Genomic DNA, 27,441 nt, shown 5'->3' with positions numbered 1-27,441 from the left:
ACCAGAAGGAGAAATTGATATTCGTGCCATTAGGTTGAAGGCTACCCAGGCGGAATAAGGTGTTGTTCCTCCACCCAGAGGAAGGCCTCATCTTAGCACAGGGGGAGGCCATGAACCAACATGTTAGAACTGGAATGGGAGCCGGAATTAAAATGTTTGGCCACCAGGAAGCTCCACTTTAGGTGGATGGAGCGGACCCAGTTTATGACAGGTCTCACCAATGTAAAGGAGATTGCATCAGGAGCACTGGATACAATAGATGACCAAAGCAGCTTAGCAGGTGAAATGTGTCCTTACCTTTAAGGACTATTTGGAGCCCTGAATGGAGGTGAGGGAGGAGGTGAATGGGCAGGTGTAGCACTTTGGCTGCTTGGAGAGGAAGATTAGTGGGGAAGACTGAATGGACAAGGGAATTATGGAGGGAGCGATCCCTGCAGAAAGAAGAGAGAGTGGTGGAGGTAAAGATATATTTGGTGGTAGGAGATGCTACTATACCTTGTTTAGTGGCCTCATGTGTGGCAGCTATCAAAAGTCTTCTGAAAACCTAAATAAGCAACATCTACTGACTCTCCTTTGTCTATCCTGACAGTAATTTCCTCAAAGAATTCCAACCGATTTGTCAGGTGAGATTTCCCCTTAAGGAAACCATGGTGACTTTGACCTACTTTATCATGTGCCTCCAAGTACCCCAAAACCTCTTCTTTAATAATGGATTCCAACATCGTCCCAACCACTGAGGTCCGGTTAATTGGCATAATTTCCTTTTTTCTGCCTTCTTTCTGAGAGTGAGTGACATTTGCAATTTTCCAGTCTCTGGAACTATTCCAGAATTTAGTGACTCTTTAAAGATCATTACTAATGCCTCCACAACCTCTTCAGCTATCTCTTTCAGAACCCTGGGCTGTAGTCCATCTGGTCCAGGTGACTTATCTACCTTCAGACCTTTCAACTTCCCAAGTACAGTCTCCTTAGTAATAGTAATTATATTCACTTTTTGCCTGCTGACACTCTCGAATTGTGGGCATACTGCTAGTGTCTTCCGCATTGAAGACTGATGTAAAAGACTAGTCAGCCTGTTCACGTTGTTTGCTGTGTACCTTAACCTTCTCTAATTTACCACCCAGGACCTTTTCAAATACCTTACTGAAGTCCACATAAATAAGCCTACCTCCGCACCTCCTGCAATCTCTTCTTTTAATGTCCCAAAAAAAAGCGCAGTCAAATTAGTGACACTAAAAGCAGCGTTTAAAACTCTAGTAAGTAGCTGCGAAGAGCGTAGTTAAGATGGATGACACAAATCTTTTCCCCAGGATAGGGGAGTGCAAAGATACTGACATAGGTTTTGGGTAAGAAGGGAAAGGACCTGAGGGCCACCTTTTTCCCTGCAGAGTGTGCGGTGAGTTATCAGAGAGTATGACTGAAGCTGGTTAAATAGTTTAATTTAGAAGCACTTAGATAGATGATTGGAGGAGTGGGGCTTAGAGGGCTATGGAGCAAATGCAGGAAATTGGGACTGGCTAGGTGGACACCATGGTTGGCATTGCATAGCAAATGCTCTGCCCACGATTGAAGAAATTGTTTAGGCTGAAGGGCCGTAATGCTCTATGATTATAACGTTTCCCCTACACAAAACCACTGTTCCCGAACAGCCTCTGCCTTTCCAAATGATTATAAATCCTATCCCTTGGAGTTTTCTCCAATAATTTCCCTACCAGTGACCCAAGGCTCGCTGGCATTTCATTACTTGGCTTACCCCTACTTCCTTTCTGAAATAAAGGGACAACATTAGCTATTCTCCAGTCTTTTGCAAAAATCTCCTTCAGAGCCCAAGATATCTCCTCTCTTGCTTCCCAGGGTAACTTGGAATAGATTTTGTCTGGCCCACTTACGTGTCTCATGCTATTGGAATTGGTTTTTTATTGTCACATATACTGAGGAACAGTGAAAACTTGCCTTGGATTTTATCCATACAGATCAATTCATCACAACGGTGTGTTGAGGTAGTACAAGATAAATTAACAACGCATACTAGAATAAAGAGTAGCAGCTACAGAGAAAGTGCAGTGCAGATAAACAAGATAATAACGAGCTGTATTGTGAGGTCAAGATGGTCACCTAATTACAGGAAGGGTATTAATAAGGTTGAAAGAGTGCAGAGAAGGTTTACAAGGATGTTGCCGGGACTTGAGAAACTGAGTTACAGAGAAAGATAAATAGGTTAGGACTTTATTCCTTGGAGTGTAGGAGAATGAGGGGTGATTTGATAGAGGTATATAAAATTATGATGGGTATAGATAGAATGAATGCAAGCAGGATTTTTCCACTGAGGCCAGGGGAGAAAAAAAGCCAGAGGTCATGGGTTAAGGGTGAAGGGGAAAAGTTTAAAGGGAACATTAGGGGGAGCTTCTTCACGCAGAGAGTGGTGGGAGTGTGGAATGAGCTGCCAGATGAAGTGGTGAATGCGTGCTCACTTTTGACATTTAAGAAAAACTTGGACAGGTATATGGATGAGAGGGGTTTGGAGGGATAGGGCCCAGGTGCAGGTCAGTGGGACTAGGCAGAAAAATGGTTCGGCACAGCCAAGAAGGGCCAAAAGGCCTGTTTCTGTGCTGCAATGTTCTATGGTTCTATGGTTCTAAGAGTCTATCTTATTGTCCTAGGGAACAATTCGATAGTCTTATAACGGTGAGGTAGAAATCATCCCTGCATCTGGTGGTCTGTGTTTTCAGGCTTTCGGATTTCTGTCCAGTGGAAGAGGTTCTAGAGTGGGTGGGGTGTTTGATTATGCTGGCTACCTTGCTGAGACAGTGAGAAGTGTAGACTGTCCATTGAGAAGAGGCTGGTTTTGGTGATATGTTGAGGGTCCACAACCCTCTGCAGTTTGTTACGATCGTGGGCAGTGCAGATGCTATACTGAGCTGTTATGCATCCTGATAGGATGCTTTCTAACGAGCATCGATAAAAATTGGTCAGTGTTCATGGGGACATGCCAAATTTCTTTATCCTCCTGAGGAAACAGAGATGTTGATGAGCTAGACCATGGCATCTATGTGATTGGATCAGGATAGTCTGTTTGCGATATTCATTCCAAGGAATTTAAAGTTCTTAAACCTCTTGACCTCTGCACCATTGGTGTAAACAGGAGCATGCACACTGCCTCCCTCGCTGAAGTTCTTTTATTTTCCTGACATTCAGGTAAAGATTGTTGTAATGACAACATGTTACTACTAAGCACCTATCTCTTTCCTGTACTCCAACTCTTCATTATCTGAGTTACAGCCCACTATGGTGGTATCATCTGCAAACTTTAGATAGAGTTAGAGCAGAATCCGGCCACGGTCATGAGCATACAGGAGGTGGAGAATTCAGTTTTGTGGAGCACCGGTGTTCAGAATAATCATGATAGAGGTGTTGTTGCCTGTCCTTACTGATTGCAGTCAGCATCTAACATCTCCTTCTTCTTAACATGACCTGCTCCAGATACATGTACCTGCATGTACCCTCCCTGAATTCTCACCTTCGATGTCCGTCTTGAGGAGTGCAAATGAAAAGTATTCACTTACGAGCTTAACCATATTGGTTGGCTATCCCTTGACCCTTTTCTAACCTATTGCTCCAGAGTTAAACCATAAGATATAGGAGCAGAATTAGGCCACTTGGTCCACCATGGCTGATTTATTACCCTTCTGAACCCCAATCTCTTGTCTTCTCTCTGTAACCTTTGATGATCTTACTGATTAAGGAACTATCAAATTCCGTTTTACATACAGTCAATGACTTGGCCTCCATGGTAAAGAATTCCACAGATTCACCAACCCCTGGCTAAAGAAATTCTTCCTCATCTCTGTTGTAAATGGACGTACCTCTATTCTGAGGCAGTCCTTACTCTGGCTCACTTTCCACCTCCTGAAATCAATAATTGTTTCCTTGGTCTTGCTGACCTTGAGTGCGAGGTTCTTGTTGTGGCATCAGTCAGCCGGATTTTCATCTGCGGAAATGCAGATTCATCACCAACTTTGATTCTGCCAACAATGATGTCGTCAGCAAAATTAAGCATGGTATTGGAGCTGTGCTTAGCCTCACAGTCATTACTATAAAGCGAGTAGAGCGTAGGGTTAAGCACACGGCCTTGCGGTGCACCTGTGCGGAGGGAGATTGTGGAGGAGATGTTGCCAGTCTGAATTGACTAGGAAGTGATCAAAACTGATCTGCAAGTGGGGAAATAGAAGTTTAAAAGGTTAGGATTTTATTCCCTGGAGTATAGGAGAATGATAAAGGTGTACAAAATTACGATTGGTATAGTTAGGGTAAACACAAGCAAGCTTTTTCCAACTGAGGCTGCATGAGACTAGAACTAGAGCTAATGGGTTAAGGGTGAAAGATTTTTAGGGGAACTTCTTCACTCAGAGGATGGTGAGAGTGAAGAATGAGCTGCCACTGGAAGTAGTGAATGTTGGTTTGATTTCAGCATTTAAGAGAAATTTGGATAAGTATATGGATGGGAGGTCTATAGAGGGTTGTGGTCCAGGCGCAGGTCGATGGAATTAGGCAGAATAATAGTTTGTCACGGACATCTATATATGGACTGAAAAGCCTGTTTCTGTGCTGTAATACTCAATGACTCTATGGCCTGTGCCAAGCTTTCTGAGCAGCTACAACACTGGCTTTGACCCAACAATGTGGAAACTTGCCTATGTACATCCTGTCTACAAGAAGCAGTACAAATCCAACCCGGCCACTTACCACTCATTCGGTGAGCAAGCAAGAGATTCAGAGAGTTGTGACCCATCATGATAACTAGCCTGGACTCTTTCTACCTTTTCCATTGCCTCGAACATAATTGAAGATGCTACCCACCCCAGCCATTCTCTCTTCTCCCCCCCCCCCCCCATTGAGAAGAAGATACAAGAGCCTCAAAACACATACCACCAAGCTATAAAACAATACAATATAATGAACTCCTGGCCTCACAGTCTACCTCATCATAGCCTTGCACATTACAATTTGCCTGAACTGTACTTTGTCTGTAACTGTAACTTTGGATAATCTCTGCCATAATAGGAAGGCAGGAAGTCTTTAGATTTGCGTCAGGGAGAATACGTCAAGAGGAGTGTCTTTTTCAGTAAATTTTTCTGGTACTTCTTTTTCCAATGGTAAACAGGACAATCTATCAACATTTCCATGGTTAGTCATCCTCTTGAGTTCAGTCTTGTAATTGTGCCCTCCAGGGGACAGAGCCCATCCCTGCATTCATGCAGCTGCTGTCACTAGAACACCCTTCTGTGGACTGAAAATAGACACTAGTGGTTGATGATCAGTAATGAGGGTAAACTCTCTCCCGTACAGGTACTGGTTGAAATGTTTTACACCCCAAACCAGACTCAAGGCCACTCTGTCAATCTGTGACAATTATTCTCTGCAGCAGTAAGGGAACATAATCCGAAGGCTGTGGGATGAGTTCCTTCAATCATAACTGGTGACGTGCCAGCAACTATGTTATAAGGCGAGGCCTCACAGGTAAACTTCACTGGGTGATGTGGATCATAATATGTCAGTATTGACTATTGATTGACGTCACCATTTCCTTTACCTTTATGAAAGCCACATCACACTGCTTTGCCTATTGAAGTCTCTCCCCAATCTGCTGTAATGAAATCAAAGGGTGGAGCCCAGCAGCCAGGTTTGGCAGGAACCTGTTATAGCAGTTGAAAAATCCTTAAACAGACCGCAATTGTGACATATCCTTTGCCTTGGGGTATCTGCCACTGCTTAAATTTTCTCAGTACACTTGTTTAATCCTTCTGCGTCAATTATGTGACCACATAATTGAGTTGCCTTGTTTGAAGAATTCACGATTAAAGAAATAATTAATTATGGGATAGCTATAAAAATACATTAATTGCCTACATCATCACACTACCACATGATATGCATGCGACTCGCTTAAAGTAAACACGAAGTTAGACTCACATCTTGGACTCTAGTGTCTTCCTTTGAATTAATTCAATGTTTTGAAGTTACAAAACATAACATTGGTGACGAGGTATTTTTAAAATGAACCGAAGATGGCTATCGATCCATTCATGCTCAGCGAGGCCTTCAGACGAAAAAAACAGTGAATCCACACTTTTTCAGAACCTTTATGATACCATCAAAATTATCCTCTCTCTAATTTAGAATGTTAATTGGAAGACCAGACTTATACATTTCCATAATTATCTTGGAACTAGTGGCATTATGATCACTGAATCCACAGGGTACCTTATATACACTTCTGTCACCTGCCTTGTCTCATTCAGTAATAGGAGATCCAGTATTGCATTCTCTCCAGTTGGGACCTCTATATATTCCTCAGTTCCACCCATATAACTTCAGTAGATAAGCTATCCAGTTTGTTCTGTCTGAGCCATGACATTCTCCCTGACCAGGACCAGCAATGCCACCCTTTAACACTTGCCCCTCTATCCTGTCTAAAACGACAGAACCCTGGAACACCGAGTCACCAGGCCTGAAAGCAAGTCACTCCAATGGCTACGATATCATAATTCCATGTGCTGATCCATGCTCTAAGCTCATCTGCCTTTCCCACAATACTCTTTACATTGAAGAAGATTGGAATTTAGAACATCATTCCTACCATGCTCAGCCTTCAGATTCCTGTTTGTGTAACAACATCTTTCCCCACAACCATTTCACTATCTCCCTTAGCATGCTGGTTCCCATCCCCCTGAAACATTAGTTTAAACCACCTGGTGCAGCACTAACAAACCTTCCCACTAGGATATTAGTCCTGTTCCAGTTCAGGTACAAACTGTCCCAAGTATAGAGGTCCCTCCTTTCCAGGAAGAGAGGTCAATGATCGAAAAACCTGAAGCCTTCCCCACTGCACCATTTTCTTAGCCAAGTAACTGTATTATCTTTCTATTTTTGGCCACACTAGCCACCACTCAGCACTTCCAGCTGAAGGTTCTTACAAATGCTTCAGCTTTCTCTTTTCCACAGACTACCCCAGGACTGAGAATGGGGGTATTTGTAGAGGGTCTTCCTCCAGTGAGTTGTTTCATTGCCCACCACCATTCGTGACTGGGTGTGGCAGGAGTGCAGACCTGAGATCTGATTCGTTAGTTGTGGGATTGCTTGGCTCTGTCTAGTGTAGTCTATCCATTGCTCCGGATGTTCAGCCATCTTGATTTTAAAGGTATCTTTAAGGTGTATTTCAAAATTTACCCTTCAAAGATCAAGATGAGAACTTCAGGCCAGGAAGCTCCGATTTTTTTTGCCTCCATCATCATGTTTGTGGAGAAGTATGAAGTACTGAGCTCTGTGTATACAGTATGTCAGCAGCAGTGGTTCATCCAAATGTTGCCTGGGATAGAGCAGTTTGGTTAGGAGGAGGGAGAGGAGAGGCTGTGTCTGTTTTCAATGGAATGGAGGAGGTTAGGAGGGGACATGATTGAGGTAGTTAAAATTATGAGGAGTATCTACAGGAAACCTTTCCCCATTTTTGGAGGGAGACACATCAACAGGACATAGGGTAGCGAGGTAGCTAGGAAGCAAGTGGGGCCAAAGGGACAATCAGCGTAACCAAGGGATGTAGGTGAGGTTTTAGGTGAATACTTCTCATCTATAGTTACCAGGGATGTGGAGGATAGTGAGTTCAGGAAGGGATATCATGATTTGTAGCAGGTAGGTCTTAGAAGGTAGGTGTGTTAGAACACACAAGGGTGGGCAGATCCTCAAGGTCTGATGAGATCTGCCCAGGTGAACAAGGCACGGGATTGCTGGCCCAGAGGAGAATTTACATCTTGATAGCCACAGGTGAGGTACCAGTAGACTGGAAGATCAATAATGTTCCTGTATTTAAGAGGGACAGCAGGGAAGAGCCAGATAACAATAGGCTGGTGAACCTAATGCCAGTGATAGGAAAGTTATTGGAGAAAACAGAAGGGATGAAATTTGTATACATTTGGGAAGACCAGGCTTGATGAGGGATAATCAATATGCCTTTATGCATGGGAATTCATATTTCATTAATTTACTGCTGTTACAGAACAAGCTGCACAATATATAGGCCAGAGATAATAAATCTGATTCTGATTGAATACGAGGAGCTGGCCAAAGAGATTGGTAAATATAGAGCTGTTGTATATAAGGACTTCAGTAAGGCATTCGATAAGCTACCATATGATATGCTGGTACAGAAGGTTAAGGCACTTGTGACCCGAGGCTAATTTGATATAAAATGACAATGACAAGTAGTGGTGGGAAGGTCCTTTACTGATTGCAAATCTGTGACCAGAGGTGTATCAGAGGGAGGGTGCCGAGACCCTTGGTGTTTGTGATATACATTAATAACTTAGATGTGAGTGTAGGAGGTAATATTAGTAAGTTTATAGATGTCATGAAAATTGGTAGTATGGTGAATAATGAGGAGGTCTAAGGCTACAGCAGAATATTGGAAAACTGGACGAAGCATCGTGTGAGATGACATATTTTCAGAAGGGTGTATGATGTTGAAAGACCCAAAACACCCGATGATTCCAGGAACATCACTGATGACGTGTCCAGAAGCATCAGTAGATGTATGCACACAGCAGAAGTCAAATAGTGGTAGGATATGTACAGCAGATGGTAGGACGTTAAGGAATGTTGATGAGCAGTGAGACTGAGGGGGTCAAGCCCACAGATGCTAAAAGTGACAAAAGGGTAATGAAGCAAGCATATAGGATGCTTGCCTTTAAAGGTCAGGGCATAGAATATAAAAATTTGGTTTACCATTACAAGACTCTGATGAGATTGTACTTGGAGTATCATGTGCAGATCTGGTCACCACAATATATGAAGGATGTGGATGAGGAGATTCAGAAAGATGATGGCTAGATTGGAGGACTTTAGTAAAGAGGAGAGATTGGACAAGCTGGGCTTGTTTCCCTGGAGTAAAGGATAAAAAGAGGCCACCTAAGTGGAGGCCAATGATGGCAGTCAGGGCTGGGGCATTGGCTTAAGAGGCTTCAGTATGAGGAGACTGAGCAGGAGAAGTTTTCTCTAGAATGATTTTTCCTGTTAGAGTAGCTGGGATGTCAGTTTAGGACAGTAGCAATGCTCTTCCTACAGGATGCAGGAGATCAGAGAGGCTGTCAGTGTCCCGAGTGACTACACATTGATCACATTGAGCTGCCAAGAGTATCATAGACAGTTGTGTTAGTGAGGTGATCGAGTCTGAAATGCAGTAACCACTAGGAGACGTAAAGGGGATTGGCAGACATTGCAGGATTAGCTTAGGGTTAAACCCTTCAGCAAATATATCAAACACGAGGAAATCTGCAGATGCTGGAAATTCAAACAACAGCACACACAAAATGCTGGTGGAACACAGCAGGCCAGGCAGCATCTATAGGGAGAAGCACCGTCGACGTTTCGGGCCGAGACCCTTCGTCAGGACTAACCTAAAGGAAAGATATCTTTCCTTACTTTCCTTTCGGTTAGTCCTGATGAAGGGTCTCGGCCCGAAACGTCGACGGCGCTTCTCCCTATAGATGCTGCCTAGCCTGCTGTGTTCTACCAGCATTTTGTGTGTGTTAGCAAATATATCAGTTTGGATACATGTAGCTACTGGAGAGGACTCTTAGAGATAGTGTTATGAGCATTTGGAAAATCATGGCCTAATTAAGAACAATCATTGTGGCTTGTGTTGGATAGGTCAGTAGTGGTCAATGGGATTTATTCTGGCTGGAAGTCTGCGACTCGTGCTGTTCCACAGGAATCCATGCTGGGATGCTTGCTGTTTGAATCACAGTGGATTTAATTTGGCTTTTTTGACACTGATCAACAGAAAAGGACTCTTTCATTTCAAAGTGAAAACAGATCTCTACAAAGTGATCTAAAGTAATTACAAATACAGAACACAAAATATTTGATTGCATAAGTATTCACTCCCTTAATATTACACACCAAACTATCACTGGTACAGCCTATTAGTTTTAGAAGTCACATAATTAGTTAAATGGAGATCACCTGTGTGCAGTCCAAGTATTTCCATTGATTGTAGTAAAAATACACCTGTATCTGGAAGGTCTGACTGCTGGTGAGTCAGTATCCTGGCAAAAATTACACCATGAAGACAAAAGAACACCATAAGCAATTCTGTGAAGAGGTTATTGAAAAGCACAAGTCAGGAGATGGATACAAGAAAATGTCCAAGTCACTGGTGTACAGCTAAGTCAACAGGGTCTATTAAGAGCCTTTTAGATAGGTACATGGAACTTAGGAAAATAGAGGGCTATGTGCTAGGATAATTCTAGGCAGTTTCTAGAGTAGGTTAAATGGTTGGCACAACATTGTGGGCTGAAGGGCCTGTAATGTGCTGTAAATTTTTATGTTCACTTTTTCTTTTTCAATCTTTTTACTAATATCAACATATTGAAAATAACATAATATGAATACACAATTATTGGGATTACATTGTTAATTAACATATATAAATATATACTCAGTTAATACAAGGGTATTAAACCTCCCAAAATCGTACAAAATACAAATATGGTGTATGTACACAAAAAAAAGAATTAGCATAACAAAAAAGAAAAAAGAAGGAAAAAAAAACAAAATATATATATACCCCCCAAAAAAACTAATCTAACCAATAATAACCAATGGCTAAGAAAGAAAAAGAACATGGGCTGTTTGTAATATCCAGAAGAAAAGAACCATTAGTGTCATTAACTCCGATCCTCTCTACATGTATTAAAACAAGAAAAAAAGAAATAGGTTTGGAAAAGGTCAAATTACATCAAATTACATTGAATAAATGGCCTCCAAGTCTTTTCAAATTTAATAGAAGGATCATATATGACGCTTCTAATTTTTTCTAAGTTTAAACACAACATAGTTTGAGAGAACCAATGAAATGTGGTAGGAGGATTGATCTCTTTCCAATTCAACAAAATAGATCTTTTAGCCATTAATGTAAGAAATGTAATCATCCAACACGCTGAAGAGGTTAAATGATTTGGCTCTATCATTGGTAGACCAAAAATTGTGGTAATAGGATGAGATTGTAAATCAATACTCAATGCAGTTGAAATAATATCAAAGATATCTTTCCAGTATTTTTTCAAAGAAGGACATGACCAAAACATATGAGTTAAAGAGGCTATCTCAGAGTGACATCTATCACATACAGGATTTATATGGGAGTAATAATGAGCTAATTTATCCTTGGACATATGGGCCCTGTGCACTACTTTAAACTGGATCAATGAATGTTTGGAACATATAGAGGATAAGTTAACTACCTGAAGAATTTTTTTTCTCATTTTTCGATAGGTAAAGTAAGCTTAAGTTCCCTTTCCCAATCATTCTTAATTTTATTAGATACATCTGAATGTATTTTCATAATTATATTGTAAACAGTTATTACACCTTTCTGAAAAGGATTTAAATCTAAAAATTTTTCCAAAATACCCATAGAATCCAGATTCGGGAAGGTAGGAAGAACAGTATTTTAAAAATTTCTAATCTGTAAATATCTAAAGAAATGGGATCTAGTCAAATTATATTTATTAGATAATTGTTCAAAAGACATGAAACAATTATCCAAAAATAAATCACAAAATCATAATATACCTTTAGTTTTCCAAGCCAAATAGGCTTGGTCCATAATAGAGGGATGAAAAAAAATTAGATATATAGAATTGCTAGAAAGGTTGAACAAGTTAGGTCTCTATTCATTGGAGCGTAGAAGGTTGAGGGGGGATTTGATCGAGGTATTTAAAATGTTGAGAGGGATAGATAGAGTTGACGTGAATAGGCTGTTTCCATTGAGAGTAGGGGAGATTCAAACGAGAGGACATGATTTGAGAGTTAGGGGGCAAAAGTTTAAGGGAAACACGAGGGGGTATTTCTTTACTCAGAGAGTGATAGCTGTGTGGAATGAGCTTCCTGTAGAAGTAATAGAGGCCAGTTCAGTTGTGTCATTTAAGGTAAAATTGGATAGGTATATGGACAGGAAAGGAGTGGAGGGTTATGGGCTGAGTGCGGGTAGGTGGGACTAGGTGAGATTAAGAGTTCGGCACGGACTAGGAGGGCCGGAATGGCCTGTTTCCGTGCTGTGATTGTTATATGGTTATATGGTTATAATAAATTGATTCAACCCAAATAATTTCCGAAATTGAAACCATATTCATAAAGTGTATTTAACTAATGGATTATCCATATGTTTATGCAATTTGGAAAGAGCAAAGGGAAGCAAAGTCCCTAAAATAGAACCCCGTGAAAACCCTTGTACAGATCTGATTTCCAAATTTACCCAGTGAGGACTTGAAGTTATATCCAAGTCCCATAACCAAAATTTCAAATATCAGATATTAATTGCCCAATAATAAAATCCAAGATACAGCAAAGCCAGACCACCCTCCTTTTTAGACTTCTGTAAATATCTTTTACCTAATCTAGGATTTTAATTCTGCCATATATATGTGAAGAAATTTTAGAATCAATGTTATCGAAAAAGGATTTCGGAATAAAAGTTGGTACCGCTTGAAATAAATATAAAAATTTAGGTGAAATAATCATCTTGATAGCATTGATCCGACCTATCAGTGACAGAGTCATTAGTGACCATTTGGTAAACAAATGTTTAATCTAATCGATTAAAGGTAAAAAATTAGCCTTAAATAAATCCTTATGCTTTTTTGTAATTTTAACCCCTAAGTATATAAAGTGATCCGTAACCAATCTAAAAGGTAAACATCCATAAATTGGGACCAGCATACTTAGGGGAAACAGTTCGCTCTTATTAAGGTTCAGTTTGTAACCAGAAAAATTACTAAACTGAGCCAACAAGGATAAAACTGCAGGAATGAATTTCTCAGGATTAGAAATATATATTAACAAATCTTCTGCATATAATGATAACTTATGTATCTCATTCCCGTGGGTAATACCAAGAATATTAGGTGATTCTTGAATAGCAATTGCTAAAGTTTCCAGAGCAATATCAAATGGTAATGGACTAAGAGGACAACCTTGCCTAGTACCCCGAAATAAGCGAAAAAAGGGAGATCTTTGATTATTAGTAAGAACTGAAGCTGCTGGGGTGTGATATATCAATTTAATCCAAGATATAAATATCGGACTAAAATTAAATTTCTCAAGCACACTAAATAAATATGGCCATTCAACTCTGTCAAATGCTTTCTCAGTGTCTAATGAAATGACACATTCTGGAGTACTATGTGAAGGAGTATAAACAATATTCATTAATCTCCTGATATTAAAAGATGAATAACGGTTTTTGATAAATCCAGTCTGGGCCACAGAGATAATTTGAGGTAACACCTTCTCTAACCTAGTTGCCAATATCTTGGAAAAAACCTTAGAATCTACATTCAACAGGGATATCGGTCTATAGGATGCACCATCAGTAGGATCTTTGATCTTTTTTAAAATTAAAGAAACAGAAGCTCTGTAAAATGATTGTGGTAATTTACCTAATCTAATTGCTTCTTTAAAAACTCTACATAACCAAGGAGAAAGAGTAGAAGAAAAAAACTTAAAGAATTCTACTATATAACCATCTGGACCTGGTGCTTCAGCAGAATTCATTGAGGAAATAACACTTTTTATTTCTGCATCTGTAATGGGAGTTTCTAATGTTAAACATTCTTCAGGTGATAGCTTCAGAAAATTCGAACTCGCATGCCAAAGTAAAAGGAGTTTCAATTTTTATAGATTCCTCAATTACATTTGTTCATCATGATATTGTTTTGGATCCAAATGGTAGATTTTTGTTAATTACTGGGTTACTTTTTAATAAAAAAGTTGTTATGGTCAATGTTTATGCTCCAAAGGTGGACTATCCCGGATTTTTAAAGCATTTATTTACTTCGTTCCCTAATCTAAATGAATATATGTTGATAATGGGAGGTGATTTTAATTGTTGTTTAAATCCCTTGATGGATAGATCCGTATCTACTCAGGCTTTACCAAATAAGTCGACTACTCTTATCAACTCTTTTATGACTGATTCTGGAATTTTGGATATTTGGAGATTTCTACACCCTAAGGATAAAGAGTTTTCATTCTTCTCCCATATTTATCATTCTTACTCAAGAATTAATTACTTTTTATTGACTCTCATTTTATTCCATCTGTGATTGATTGTAATTATGACATTATTGCCATTTCAGATCATGCTCCAATGAAACTTTCTATCAAATTAATGGATACAGCTCCTAGTATCAGACAATGGCGATTTAATTCCAATCTGCTTCAAGACTCGGATTTTGCTAAGTTTATGAAGGAACAGATTGATTTCTTCTTTTCAACTAATATTATGGAAGAAATCTCCAGCAAGACACTTTGGGACACTTTTAAAGCATATATATGTGGACAGATTATTTCCTATTCTGTTGGTTTGAGAAAACGTATTAAGAATGAAACACTCCTATTGGTTGATAAGATAAAAGAAATTGATAAGAAATATTCCATTGCTCCTAGCAAGGTGCTTTATAAACAAAGAGTTGAACTCCAAATGGAACATAGCTTATTACTTACATCCTCGATTGAAAATCAATTAATGAAAACCAGAAGTGAGCTTTATATATATATAGTGATAAATCGGGCAAATTATTGGCCAATCAATTGAAAACTGCTTTGGTTAAACGTCAAGTTATCAAGATTCGTAAACATGATGATGATTTGACAGTTAATCATGACAAGATAAACAAATCTTTTCAAGAATTTTATACCTGCCTGTACTACTCTGAATTTCCTCATGATCCCAATACCATGCATGATTTTTAAAGTAAATTTTTATGTTCTATCATCAAGAAATGAAAAGAAAATGGCACAGCTGTAAATCTGCCTAGTGCAGACCATCCTCAAAAGCTGAGTGACTATGCAAGAAGGGGACTAGTGAGGGAGGCTACCAAGAGACCTATGACAACTCTGGAAGAGTTACAAGCTTCAGTGGCCGATATGGGAGAGTCTGTGCATACAATTGCTGCCTGGGTGCTTCACCAGTCACAGTTTTATGGAAAGTGGCAAAGAGAAAGCCACTGATGAAAAAAAAAACCCACATGAAATCTCAGCTAAAGTTTGCCGGTAGGCATGTGGGAGACTCTGAAGTCAGCTGGGAAAAGGTTCCGTGGTCTGATGAAACCGAAATTGAGCTTTTTGGCCATCAGACTAATGCTATGTTTGGCGTAAGCCGAACACTGCATATCATCGAAAACACACCATCCCTACCATGAAGCATGGTGGTGGCTGCATCACGCTGTGGGGATGCTTCACTGCCACAGGCCCTGGAAGGCTTGTGAAGGTAGAGGGTAAAATGAATGCAGCAAAATACAGGGAATTCCTGGAGGAAAACCTGAGGCAGTCTGAAAGAGAACTGCGACTTGGGAGAAGATTTATTTTCCAGCAAGACAATGACCCCAAGCATAAAGCCAAAGCTACACAGGAATGACTTAAGAACAACAAAGTTAATGTCCTGGAGTGGCCAAGTCAGAGTCCAGACCTCAATCCAATTATGCATTTGTGGCTGGACTTGAAAAGGGCTGTTTGCCCACAATCTCCATGCAATCTGACAGAGCTTGAGTAGTTTTGTAAAGAAGAATGGGGGAAAAGTTGCAATGTCCAGATGTGCAAAGACTCAAGGCTGTAATTGCTGCCAAAGGTGCATCTACTAAGTACTGACTTGAAGGGGAGTGAATATTTATGCAATCAATTATTTTGTGTTTATTAATTGTAATATCTTTGGACCGATTTGTAGAAATTTGTTTTCCCTTTGACACGAAAGTGCTTTTCTCTGTTGATCAGTGTCAAAAAAGCCAAATTAAATCCATTGTGATTTAATGTGTAAAACAATAAAACATGAAAACTTCCAGGAGTGGGGTGGTTTGAATACTTTTTATAGGCACTGTATATAAATGATCTAGATGATAATGTACAGTAGATGGGTGGGTTGGTAAGTTTACAGATGGTTTTCTTTGTTTCATGACTATCTAGAGCAGACAAATCTCAGAGTTTTAAACTGCATACATACTTTGATAATAAAATGAACCTTTGAATACAAAGATTGGTAGTGTTATGGATAGCATCAAAGACTGACAAAGGATATAGTGGGATATAGGCTGCAGAGCAGTTGCAGATATAAGCCAAAGAAGTTACAGCCAGTGTTACAGTTTGGGAGATCAAATGTGCAGAGACAGTACACTGTAAACACAAAGAGCCTTAAAGCAGGGGTGTAAAACTCATTTTAGGTCACGGGCCGGATTGAGCAAAATGCAGCTTCATGCGGGCCGGATCAGTCGGACGCATGCGAACGCAGCTTTCGTTGCCTCCGTTTTTTCAGCCTGCTCTCATGTGTCCCAGTCTCTGCTATAACTACAAAGTGTTTCACTTTACAAATTCCGTTTCTTATGAAGAAGACTGCTGAATAAACACTAAAAACCCTGAAAACCTGGTACCTGAATAAACTCAGCATTAGCCATATCATACGCCATAGGCGCTTCGATTACTGGGGCCAGCTTTAATAGTAATTAGATATTATCTCGCGGGCCAAAGATAATTCCACCGTGGGCCGGATTTGGCCCGCGGGCCTTGAGTTTGATATATATGCTTAACAGTGTTGATATACGGAGAGACCATCGGATGGTAAGGAAGCCATGCTTGCCTTTATTGCCTTAATCTGGTCATGCTTTTCCTAAGGCTTATAAAACATCATGGCAGCACTTAGGGAAGATAGGAAATCATGGATTATACCGTAGATCCCAAGGTCTATGGGTAATTACCTTCAAGAGTTAAGAAGTTATGTTACAGCTCTATAAAGCTCTAATAGGCCGCATCAGTATTGCATTTAGTTCTGGACATCTCCAATGCAGGAAGGATGAACAGGCTTCAGAAAGGGTGCAGAAGATATTTACCAGAGTGTCTCCTGGCTTAGATAACATGTGCTATAAGGAGAGCTTGGGCAAATGTAGATTGTTTTCTCTTGAATGGTGGAGGCTGAGAGGAGATCTGGTAGACGTTTATAAGAGAGGCATGGACTGTATCGTTTTTCCCCAGAGTTCAAATGTCTAATACCAGAGGTCATGCGTTCAGGTGAGAGGGGTTAAGTTCAAAGGAGATCTGTGGGACAAGTTTTTAATGCAGAGAGGGGTGGGTACCTGGAATATGTTGTGACGGGTGGTAGCAGAGACAAGATATTCAAGAGGCTCTTAGATCACCACATGAAAGTGCAGGAGATGAAAGATATGGATACATGTAGAGAGAAGGGATTAGCTTAGTTGAACATTTGATTACTAATTTAGTTTGGCATGACTTTATGGGGTGACTTTATGTCTCATGGTCTTCCCTAAGTTCTTGTGATGTATTAGAGATAGAATTTAAAAGCATTTGGAAAATCATGACCAGATTAATGCCCAGCACGCAGATGCAATCACAAGAAAGTCTTTCTTTCAATTGGAGGTTAAGGAGGTTCAGCTATTCATCAAATATTCTAGTAAACTTTTATAGATGGACTCTTGAATGTATCCTGAATGGTTGCATTATGGTAACGTACGGCAGTCCAAATGCACAGAAATGTGATAATCTAGAGAATAATGGACTTAGCCCAATCCATCACAGAATCAGAATCAGAAACAGGTTTAATAGCACTGGCATATGATGCGAAATTTGTTGTTTTGTGGCAGCAGTACGATGCATTACTTAATAATTGAAAAAATATAAATTACAATTTAAAAAAATATATTATTAAGTAGTGCAAAAAAGTGAAGTAGAGTTTATAGATTCATTGTTCTTTAAGAAATCTGATAGCTGAGGCGAAAGAGCTGATCCTGAAGTACCGAGTGTGAGTCTTCAGGCTCCTGTGCCTCCTCCACCTCCTCCTTCATGGCAGCAATAAGAAGAGCAAGGTGATGGGCACCTCAATGATGGATGCTGCCCTTCTGAGGTATCACTTTTAAAGGTGTCCTTGATGCTGCGGAGACTAGTGCTCACGATAGAGCTGGCTGAGTTTACAACTTTCCGCAGCTTTTTCTGATCCTGTGCAGTGGACCCTCCACACCAGATGGTGATATAACCAGTTGGAATGCTCTCCATGGTACACTGTAGAAATTTGTGAGTGTCCTTGGTGATATACTAAGTCTCCCCAACTCCTAATAAAATATAGCCTCTGTTGTGTCTTCTTTATAAGTGCATCAATATATTGGGCCCAGGATAGATCTTCAGAGATGTTGACACACAAACTTGAAGCTGCTCATGGTTTCACTGCTGATCCCTCGACTTCCGCTTCCTAAAGTCCACAATCAGTTCCTTGGTCTTACTGATGTTGAAAGCAAGGTTGTTGTCACAACACCACTCAACCAGCTGATCTATCTTTCTCCTGTACGCCTCCTTGCCTCCATCTGAAATCTGACTGTCTGGGTCAGTGCTTTGTCACGGCCTGCTCCTGCCCCACTGAACTCATGTCCTCCTACCTCGACTCCATTCTATCCCCTTTGGTTCAGTTCCTTCCCACCTACACCTGCGGCACATCTCATGCTCTTAATTTCCTCACTAGCTTTCAATTCACTGTCCCTGACTGTCTCATTTTCACCATGGACGTTCAGTCCCTATACAATTCTATCCCCCATCAAGAAGACCTTAAAGCTCTGCTCCCTTCTCAATAAACTGACCAACCAGTTCCCCTCCATCACCACCCTCCTACGTCTGGCAGAACTGGTCCTCATCCTCAACAATTATTCCTTCAACTCGTCCCACTTTTTCTAGACTCGAGGGGTGACGTGGCAACCTGCATGGGCCCCAGTTATGCCTGCCTTTTTGTTGTCCATGTTCATAAACCTTTCCCAGTAATGCTCCCCAACTCTTCCTCCCCTACATTGAAAAAGCATTGGTACTGCTTCATGCACCCATGCTGAGCTCGTCAATTTAATCAATTTTTGCCTCCAACTTCCACCCTGCCCTTAAATTCACTTGATCTATTTCTGACCTATTGATCTATTTCTCCCCTTTCTCAATCTGTCTCCACCGCTGGAGGAAAACAATCAACCAACATCTTTCATAATCCTTCTGATTCCCACTGTTATCCCGACTATACCTCTTACCAGCCTGTCTCCTGAAAAAATGCTAGTCGCTTTTCCTCCATCTCTGCTGCATCTATTCCTAGCACATGGCTTTCCTTTCCAGGACATCAGTGATGTCCTCCTCCTTCAAAGAGTGGGGGTTTCCTTCCTCTACCATTGACACTGCCCTCACTCACATCTCTTCTCAAATCCTTTTTTATTATTATTATCCAAAATAACAAGAGTACTTTGAAGAAGGTAACACTTACAATGCCTCGAGGGGAAAAAAAGCAATGTTTTAAAGATTGAAAAATATGGTGACTCAAAAAAAAAGGAAAAAAACCCTACTAAAGCAAAGTGAGAGGAAAAAAAAACAAAACCCATTAGGTGTTCAACCCCGGAGCCATGCGTCATACAAAAAGCTTCTAAAGATAAACATCAAACCGTCAGCTCTCACTCACATCTCCTCTGTTTCCCGATCATCTGTGCTCACCCTGTCTTCCCGCGGCCTTAACAGTGATAGAGTTCCTTTCGACTATACCTATCGTTCTATGAGCCTCTGCACCCACCACATCATTCTCCACAACTTCCACCATCTCCAAACAGATCCCACCACCTAGCATATCTTTACCTCCCCCTTCTCCACTTTCCGTAGGGATCACTCCCTCCACTATTCCCTTGTCCATTCGTCCCTCCCCACTAATCTCCTTCCCGGCACTTATCCCTGCAAGCAACTGAAGTTCTACACCTGCCCGTTCGCCTCCTCCCTCACCTCCATTCTGGGTCCCAGACAGTCCTTCCAGGTGAGGCAACACTTCACCTGTGAATCTGCTGGGGTCGTCCATTGTGTCTGGTGCTCCCGATGCGGCCTCCTCCACACTGGTGAGACCCGTCGTAAATTGGGAACCTCTTCGCTAGGCACTGCCAAAAGCAGAACTTCCCAGTTGCCAAACAATTTTATCTTCCATCCTCATTCCGACATGTCCGTCCATGGCCTCTTCTCATGCCATAATGAGGCCGCTCTCAGAGTGGAGAGCAAAACCTTATATTCCATCTGGGTAGCCTCCAACCTGATAGCATGAATATCGACTCCTCCTTCTGGTAAAAAAAAACCTCGCTTCATAGGTTTAAGATGAGATGGGAGAGATTCAGTAAGAACTTGAGGGTTTTACACTCAAACTGTGGTATTTATCAGCAACCAGAGGAAGTGGCAGAGGCAGGTATAATAACAACTTTTAAAAGATAGTTGGGCAGGTATGTGGATAGGAAAGTTTTAGAAGGCTCAGGACTGAACTATGGCAAATGGAACTAGCTTGGATAGGGCATCTTGGTCAGCATGGACTAGTTGAGCCAAAAATCTGTTTCCATGCTGTACAATTCTATGACTTTAACCATTTAGTTCTTAAACTAACCGGCAAAACCATAACCTCTGCAGTTTAGCAACACCATGACCACTTTTTTGTTATTATTGTGTTCTTTCTTGCAAAAATTATGATGTTTATGTTTTCCTTATGTGATGGTTACATGATGCTATGTTCCTGCAAGTAGTTTCATCACTGTACCTGTGCATTCGTGCACTTGTGCTTTGAATAATAAACTCAACTTTGACGGCTAGCATGGTTTTGTGCAGGCATGTCAGGTTTTACAAACTTGACTAAGCGTTTTGAGGAGGAGGTTGCCAGTACTGCAAAGGGCTTGTTCAACGTGTACACAAGAGATCCTGGCCCTATGAGAGTGGTTGCACTAACCCAAACTCCTAGTGGGAATGAAGCTGGGCTGAAGTGACAGTGGGGAAGGACTTTGGGATTGGTGACCATAGTTCTATTAGTTTTAAATTAGTTATATAAAAGAACAAGACCGGTCCACATGCTTAAGTCCAAAAGTGGAGCAAGGTAAATTTTGAGGTCATCAGACTGGAACTTGCAAAGGTTGATTGGAAGAGGCAGATAAAGGGGCATGGAAGGCTTTTAAAAGTGAGATAGGGAGAGTTCAGTGCCAGTATGTTCCTGTCAAAGTGCAGGGCAAGGCTGTCAGGCAGAGGGAACCCTGGGTTAGTAGGTGGCATGTGGAGCTATAGGAAGATGGGATCAAGCAAACTCCTTGAATATTAATAATGCAAGAGTACACTCGAGGGAAATCAGAAGGGAAGAAGGGGATATGAGGCATCTTTTAAGGTCAGTTAAAGAGAATCTGAAGAGACTCTGTAAGTATTAAGAACAAACAATAACTAGGGAAAGAGTAGGTCCCCTTAATCATCAATGTGGCTGCCTATGTCTGCAGCCCAGAACTGTTGTGTGACATCTTAGAGATCTGATTTGATGACGTTTGATATTCTATGTGTTGTCCACCTGTTTCTTGTTGTTTGTGCAATTTGTTCTTTTTCAAGCATAGGGTGTTTGATGTTTTCCTGAACAGGTTCTATGCTGTTTCTGTTTCGTGGCTGCCTGTGGGAGGACGAATCTCAGAGCTGTATTCTGCAAGCATACTTTGATAATAAATGTACTTTGAATCTTTGAAATATGTCTTGTTCATATTTTCTGGATGGAAGTTCATGGAGACTGGGGAGTTCAAGGAAATGAATTGTGATGTATTGGAACATACCCACAGGAACTGAAGGTGGTCTTAATGCAATTCAGGTGGAAAATTCTAGAGGGCCTGATCAGGTGTACCCTGGGGAAGAAATTGCAGGGGCCCTCTCATCTTAAACCTTTGCCCTCTAGTTCTGGCCTGACCTGTCCTGTGAAGAAGACAATGCTCTTCAAAATTTTATAAGGTCAGCTCTCAGCTTCCTATGTTCCAGTGGAAATAAACCTAGCCTATCCAATCTCTCCTCGTAACCAAAGTCCACCATTTCCGGCGACATGCTGGTGAATCTCTCCTGCACTCTCGCTGCTGCAGCAACCAGAACTGTACGCTATACTCCAAGTGTGGTCTAACCAATACCTTGTACAACCTCAAACTGACAGTAGAACTCAATGCTTCGGCCTATAAAAGCAAGCATACAGAATTACTTTTTCGCTGCCTTGTCTGTCTATGTTGTTACTTTCCGGGAGCCATGGACTTGCATCACAAGGTCTCTCTATATATCATCGCCTGCATGGTCCAAGCCACTTACTTTAGAAGTCCTACCAGAATCTGGCTTTCCAATGGGCATTACCTCACACTTGTCTGGATTAAATCCTGCCACCTGCTACCATTCTGCCTGACTTTCCAGCTGATCCATGTCCTGAGGCAACCTACTTCACTGTCTATAACTTCACCAATTGTTGTTTCATCTGTAAAATTCGGAGGGGCGGAGCGAAGTCATGATGGTGCTAAATGGCGACTCCTTTGCTTGCAACTTTGGAAACAGAGCTCTTTCTATCTTCGATATCTCTTTTTTTCCTTTTCAAGGTTCTTTTGAAGAGGCTGTCCTGGAGTTACACTCCGACTTCAGTTCTTTGAGGGAGTGGGACTGGCTCTCAGGGCCTCACGACCGGCCGCTTTTTGATCACCCAGGGACACATCCTGGAAGACTAGTGCATCTTCAGGGTTCCGGGACTTTGTGGCTCTGGAGGTGGGCTGATTCTAGGCCGGTGCCCCTGACTGAAGCATTGAAGGAGAACACGGAACATCGAGAGCAGTGGGTTAGCTGCCTTGGGTTGTGTGTCCGAAAAGCTGTGCCTTCCTGGAGCTGACTCTCTGGGTGCAGAGCCCTGAAAATTGACCAACAGACTTTTAACATCATGAATCAGCGAATTATTTATTATGTCTCCCCTCTCACTGTGAAACGGGGATACCTCTTTTTCCCTTATTAGGGAGAGAGAGAGAGAGCCTGTGGTATGTCGAATTACCGGGTGAACGAGTAGTCCTTGGGGTACTGCAAGTCTGTGTCTTTATTGATGCTTTCTGCATGCTTGAGTGCTCGGTGGAGGGTGCAGATGCTTTTTGCTGGTTCGGGTGGTGGGGAGGGTGGTTTATTGCTTTGCTGCTGCTTGTGCGTGGGAGGGGGGGAGCTGGGGGGCTTTGGGATTCTAACATTTAACTGTCATTCATTCTTTGGGGCACTCCTCTGTTTTCATGGATGGTTGCAAAGAAAAAAAAATTCAGGATGTATATTGTCCACATTTCTCTGACATTAAGTGTACCTATTGAAACTATTGAAATTTTCCAAAAGACTATCTATATTCTTACGCAAGTCCTTTATAAACATTGTACAAATAAAAGTGTCCCAGCTTGGATCCCTGTGGTTGTCCACCCATTACAGACTTCCAGTCAATAAAACATCCCTCCAACCCTCCCCTCCAATTTGGATCCACTTTGCCACCAGGCCTCAGATCCCTTGTGTCTTAATCCTCTGGATTAGTTTACAATGTGGGAGACACAGGAAACTGCAGATGCTACAATCTGGAGCAACGATCAGCTGGTTAGGAAGCATATGTGATGTTGACATTTCCGTTCTCCCCACAGATGTTGCTCAGTTTCTCCAGTAGATTGTTCGTTGGCACTCTGTGGGGCCTTGTCAAACGCCTTATTAATGTTCATGTAAACACTTTGTTTTCATCAATTTTCTCAGTTTGCTGTTCAACAATACATGGAAAACAAGAATTTCTCTTCACAAAACCAGTCTGGCTCCCCATAATCAGCCCCTGTCTGTCCAAATCCTGTACCTCAGAATCTTCTCCAACAATGTCCTCATCACTGATCACCAGCCTGAAATCTCCAGGCTTTCTCGGCAGCCCTTTGTGAACTAGGGGACAATATTAACCATGATCCAGTCTTCTGGTACTCACTTGTAGCCAAAGAAGACAATTATGAAAGAAACATCAATAAATTTCAAAGTAAATAAAACTAAAATGGTAAATAAGTTTGCAAAATACCGACTGCAGATGCCAAGAATTTGTACTCCATTCACCAGAAACCTCTCATGGCCCGCCATTTTAATTCCCCTCCCCCTCCCATACGGAGATGTCTGTCCTTGGCCTCCTACCAGAATGAGACTTTAACACAAACTATGGAAGTATTCTGCCTGGATGGTCTGCATGAACACTGAATTCTCCAACTTTAGGCAACCTGCTCCCATTGTCCCCTTATCTCTCTCCTCTTGGTGTACCCAGTTCTTAGACTAAAAGACACAGGAGCAAAATTAGGCCATTTGACCTATCGAGCCTGCTCTGCCATTTCATCATGGATGATCCATTCTTCCTCTCAGCCCCAATCTCCTGCCTTCCTCCAATATCCCTTCATGCCTGTGGCAACGAATTCCGCAGATTCACCATTCTCTGGCTAAAGAAATTCCTCCTCATCTCCGTTCTACAAGGATGTCCCTCTATTCTGAAGCTGTGTCCTCTGGGCTTAGACTCTCTCAATATAGGAAACATCCTCTTCACATCCACTCTATCAAGGCCTTTCACCATTCAATGGGTTTCAATGAGGCCACCACTCATTTTTCTGAATTCCAGTGAATACAGGCCCAAATCCATCAAATGCTCTCCATATGACAAGCCGGTCAGACCTGGAAACATTTTCATGAACCTCCTTTGAACTCTCTCCAGTTTCAGTACCTCCTTTCTAAGATAAGGTACCCAAAACTGCACACAATACTCCAAACAAGGCCTCAACCATGCTGTATAAAGTTTCAACTTTACATCCTTGCTTTTATATTCTAGTCCTCTTGAAATTAGTGCTAACATCACATTTACCTTCCTCACAACAGACTCAATCTGCAAATTAACCTGCACAAGGTCTCCCAAGTCCCTTTTATGCTTCAGATTTTTGTCATTTCTCTCCATTCCTCCTCCCACCCACAACCTTCTTCCCTACGAGACCTGCAGCTTGGTCATCTGGGAGGCCGAGGTATGTAGAACAATCCAACGGATCAACAGCCACAAGGCGGTGGGACCCGACGTCATCCCAGGGCGCATCCTCAAAGTGTGTGCTGAACAGCTGGCTGGCGTGTTTACGGACATTTTTTATCTCTCCACCTCCCAGTGTGTAGTGCCCTCCTTGTTTCAAATCATCCATCATTGTCCCTGTCCCTAAGAAAGCCAATGTAACATGCCTGAACGACTGGCACCCTGTCGCACTCACCTCAATTATACGCAAATGTTTTGAGAGGCTGGTTAAAGACTACATCTGCAGCATGCTACCGTCCACACTGTGGACGTCCCTAAAATTTGCCTACTGACGGAACCGGTCTACCGATGACGCCATAGCCACAGCATTACACACCGTCCCCACTCACCTGGAGAAGAGGGATGCACACGTTAGAATGCTGTTTCTGATCGACAGTTCAGCATTCAACATCACAATTCCCTCCAGACTTGACAGGAAGCTCAGAGACCTTGGCCTGCTCCCCACCTTGTGCAGCTAGATCCCAGACTTCCTATCGGATCGCCGACAGGTGGTGAAGATGGGCTCCCTCACCTCTGCCCCTCAACACAGATGCCCCCATGGGGTTGTGTCCTCAGACCCCTTCTCTACTCCCTTTGCACCCACAACTGTACTGCCACACATAGCTCCAATCTGCTGATCAAATTCGCAGATGGCATGACTTTGATTGGCCTTATTTCTAGCAGTGATGAGACAGCCTACGGAGGAGAGATTGACACCCTGACACAGTGGTGCCAAGGTAACATCCTCAATGTCCAAATAAACAAAAGAGCTGATTGTGGATTACGAGAGGAATGGAGACAGGCTCTCTTCGATCAACATCAATGGGGCTGCAGCTGAGAGGGTGAGTAGTTTCAAGTTAACATGCCCCATTACCAGCACTTGTTTTCCAGTCTTTTCTGTATCCAGGTGATTGAAGTATTCAACAGTATGCATTTCACATGGTGTGGGAATATCTGCCTCCAGTTCTTTCTGAGACAGTGTGCTCCAGTCTGCGGTTTCCTCCTAGATGAAGTCATTTTCCTCAGATTTTTTCTTACCCAACTTAACCTCATCTCACTCCACCCCCATTGTCCACAGAGCTGTTTAAAGTTGAATTAAACAGGATGGTTTATTTTTGTTTTGATGTGCTGACCAGGAGAATTAGTGATGGCAGGGCAGTTGATATTGCCTACATCAATTTTAGCAAGGGCTTTGACAAGGTCCTGCAAGGGAGGTTGGTCCACAATTTAGAACCCAATGGATTCAGGGTGTGCCAAAAAACTGGATACAAAATTGGCTTGATGATCGAGGCAGAGAACGGTAGTGGAGGGCTACTTTTCAGATTGGAAGCCTGTTATTTGTTAGGGATGGGTGCCAGGTCCTCTGTTCTTTGTCAGATATACAGGTTATGGAAACTCACTCTTACACTAATCACAAATCGCTACACAAAAAATTAAGATAAGGAATAAAATTGCACTATCAGAATTTATGTGAAAAATTAAATGAACACAAATCATTGTTTTCAACTTGCATTTCCTGTCACGTGTGTAGGGACTGGAGGGTGTGAGTTATAAAGAGAGATTGGATAGGCTGAGTGTGGAGGCTGAGAGGTGACACGATAGACATATATAAAATTATGAGAGGCAGAGACAGGGTAGGTAGCCAGAGTCTGGTTCCTGGGCAGAGGTTTCTAAATCTACATTCAGAGGCCACCTGTACACCTGTTCATTAATGCAAAAGCAGCAACAACTTAATGCATCAAAACATACAGGTGTGGTCAAGAGGTTCAGTTGTTGTTCAGACCAAACATCAGAATGGGGAAGAAATGCAATGTAAGTGACTGTGACCGTGGAATGATTGTTCGTGTCAGACGGAAGTAGTTGAGTATCTCGGAAACTGCTCATCTCCTGGGACCTTCATGCACTACCTACAGTTTACAGAGAATGGTGTGAAAAATAAAAAGCACAATTCTGTGGGCAAAAATGCCTTGTTAATGAGAGAGATCAGAGAAGAATGGCCAGACTGGTTCAAGCTGACAGGAAGGCAACAGTGATGTGCAGAGAAGCATCTCTGAATGCACAACATGTCGAACCTTGAAGAGGGTGGGCTACCACAGCAGAAAACCATGAACATACTTTCAGCGGCCACAGACTGCAAAAGGCATTGTCAGGCCTGCACAGGCAGACACCTTCCAGTCCCCACTCAGCTATCAGGAGTCACCTGCCATTTGTTTCCAACTCGTCACCTGCAGCCTATTTAAACCCAGCTCTCATTCACAGCACTTGTTCACCCATCGAACCAGCCAGCCTCAACTAGTTGCTCCTGGCCTTCCGTTACTTTGTTGCCTCGCTGTGTTCTCTTTTGTTCTGTGGCCCCTCGTGGCTTGTTGTTTTGTAGTTTATATGAAAGTGATTGCTCACTGCTAAATCATCTCCACTGCTCTGCCTTTGGGTTAGGCCTCCTCTACATTCCCTGACAGGATGAGTGAACCAGCGACTGACCCAGCACACCTTGGCCTCTA

Source organism: Hemitrygon akajei, chromosome 7 (genome assembly GCF_048418815.1).
Source record: "Hemitrygon akajei chromosome 7, sHemAka1.3, whole genome shotgun sequence".
In the NCBI taxonomy this organism is placed as follows: domain Eukaryota; kingdom Metazoa; phylum Chordata; class Chondrichthyes; order Myliobatiformes; family Dasyatidae; genus Hemitrygon; species Hemitrygon akajei.
The sequence above is the reverse complement of the archived record's forward strand: the minus strand, read 5'-3'. Positions refer to the sequence as shown.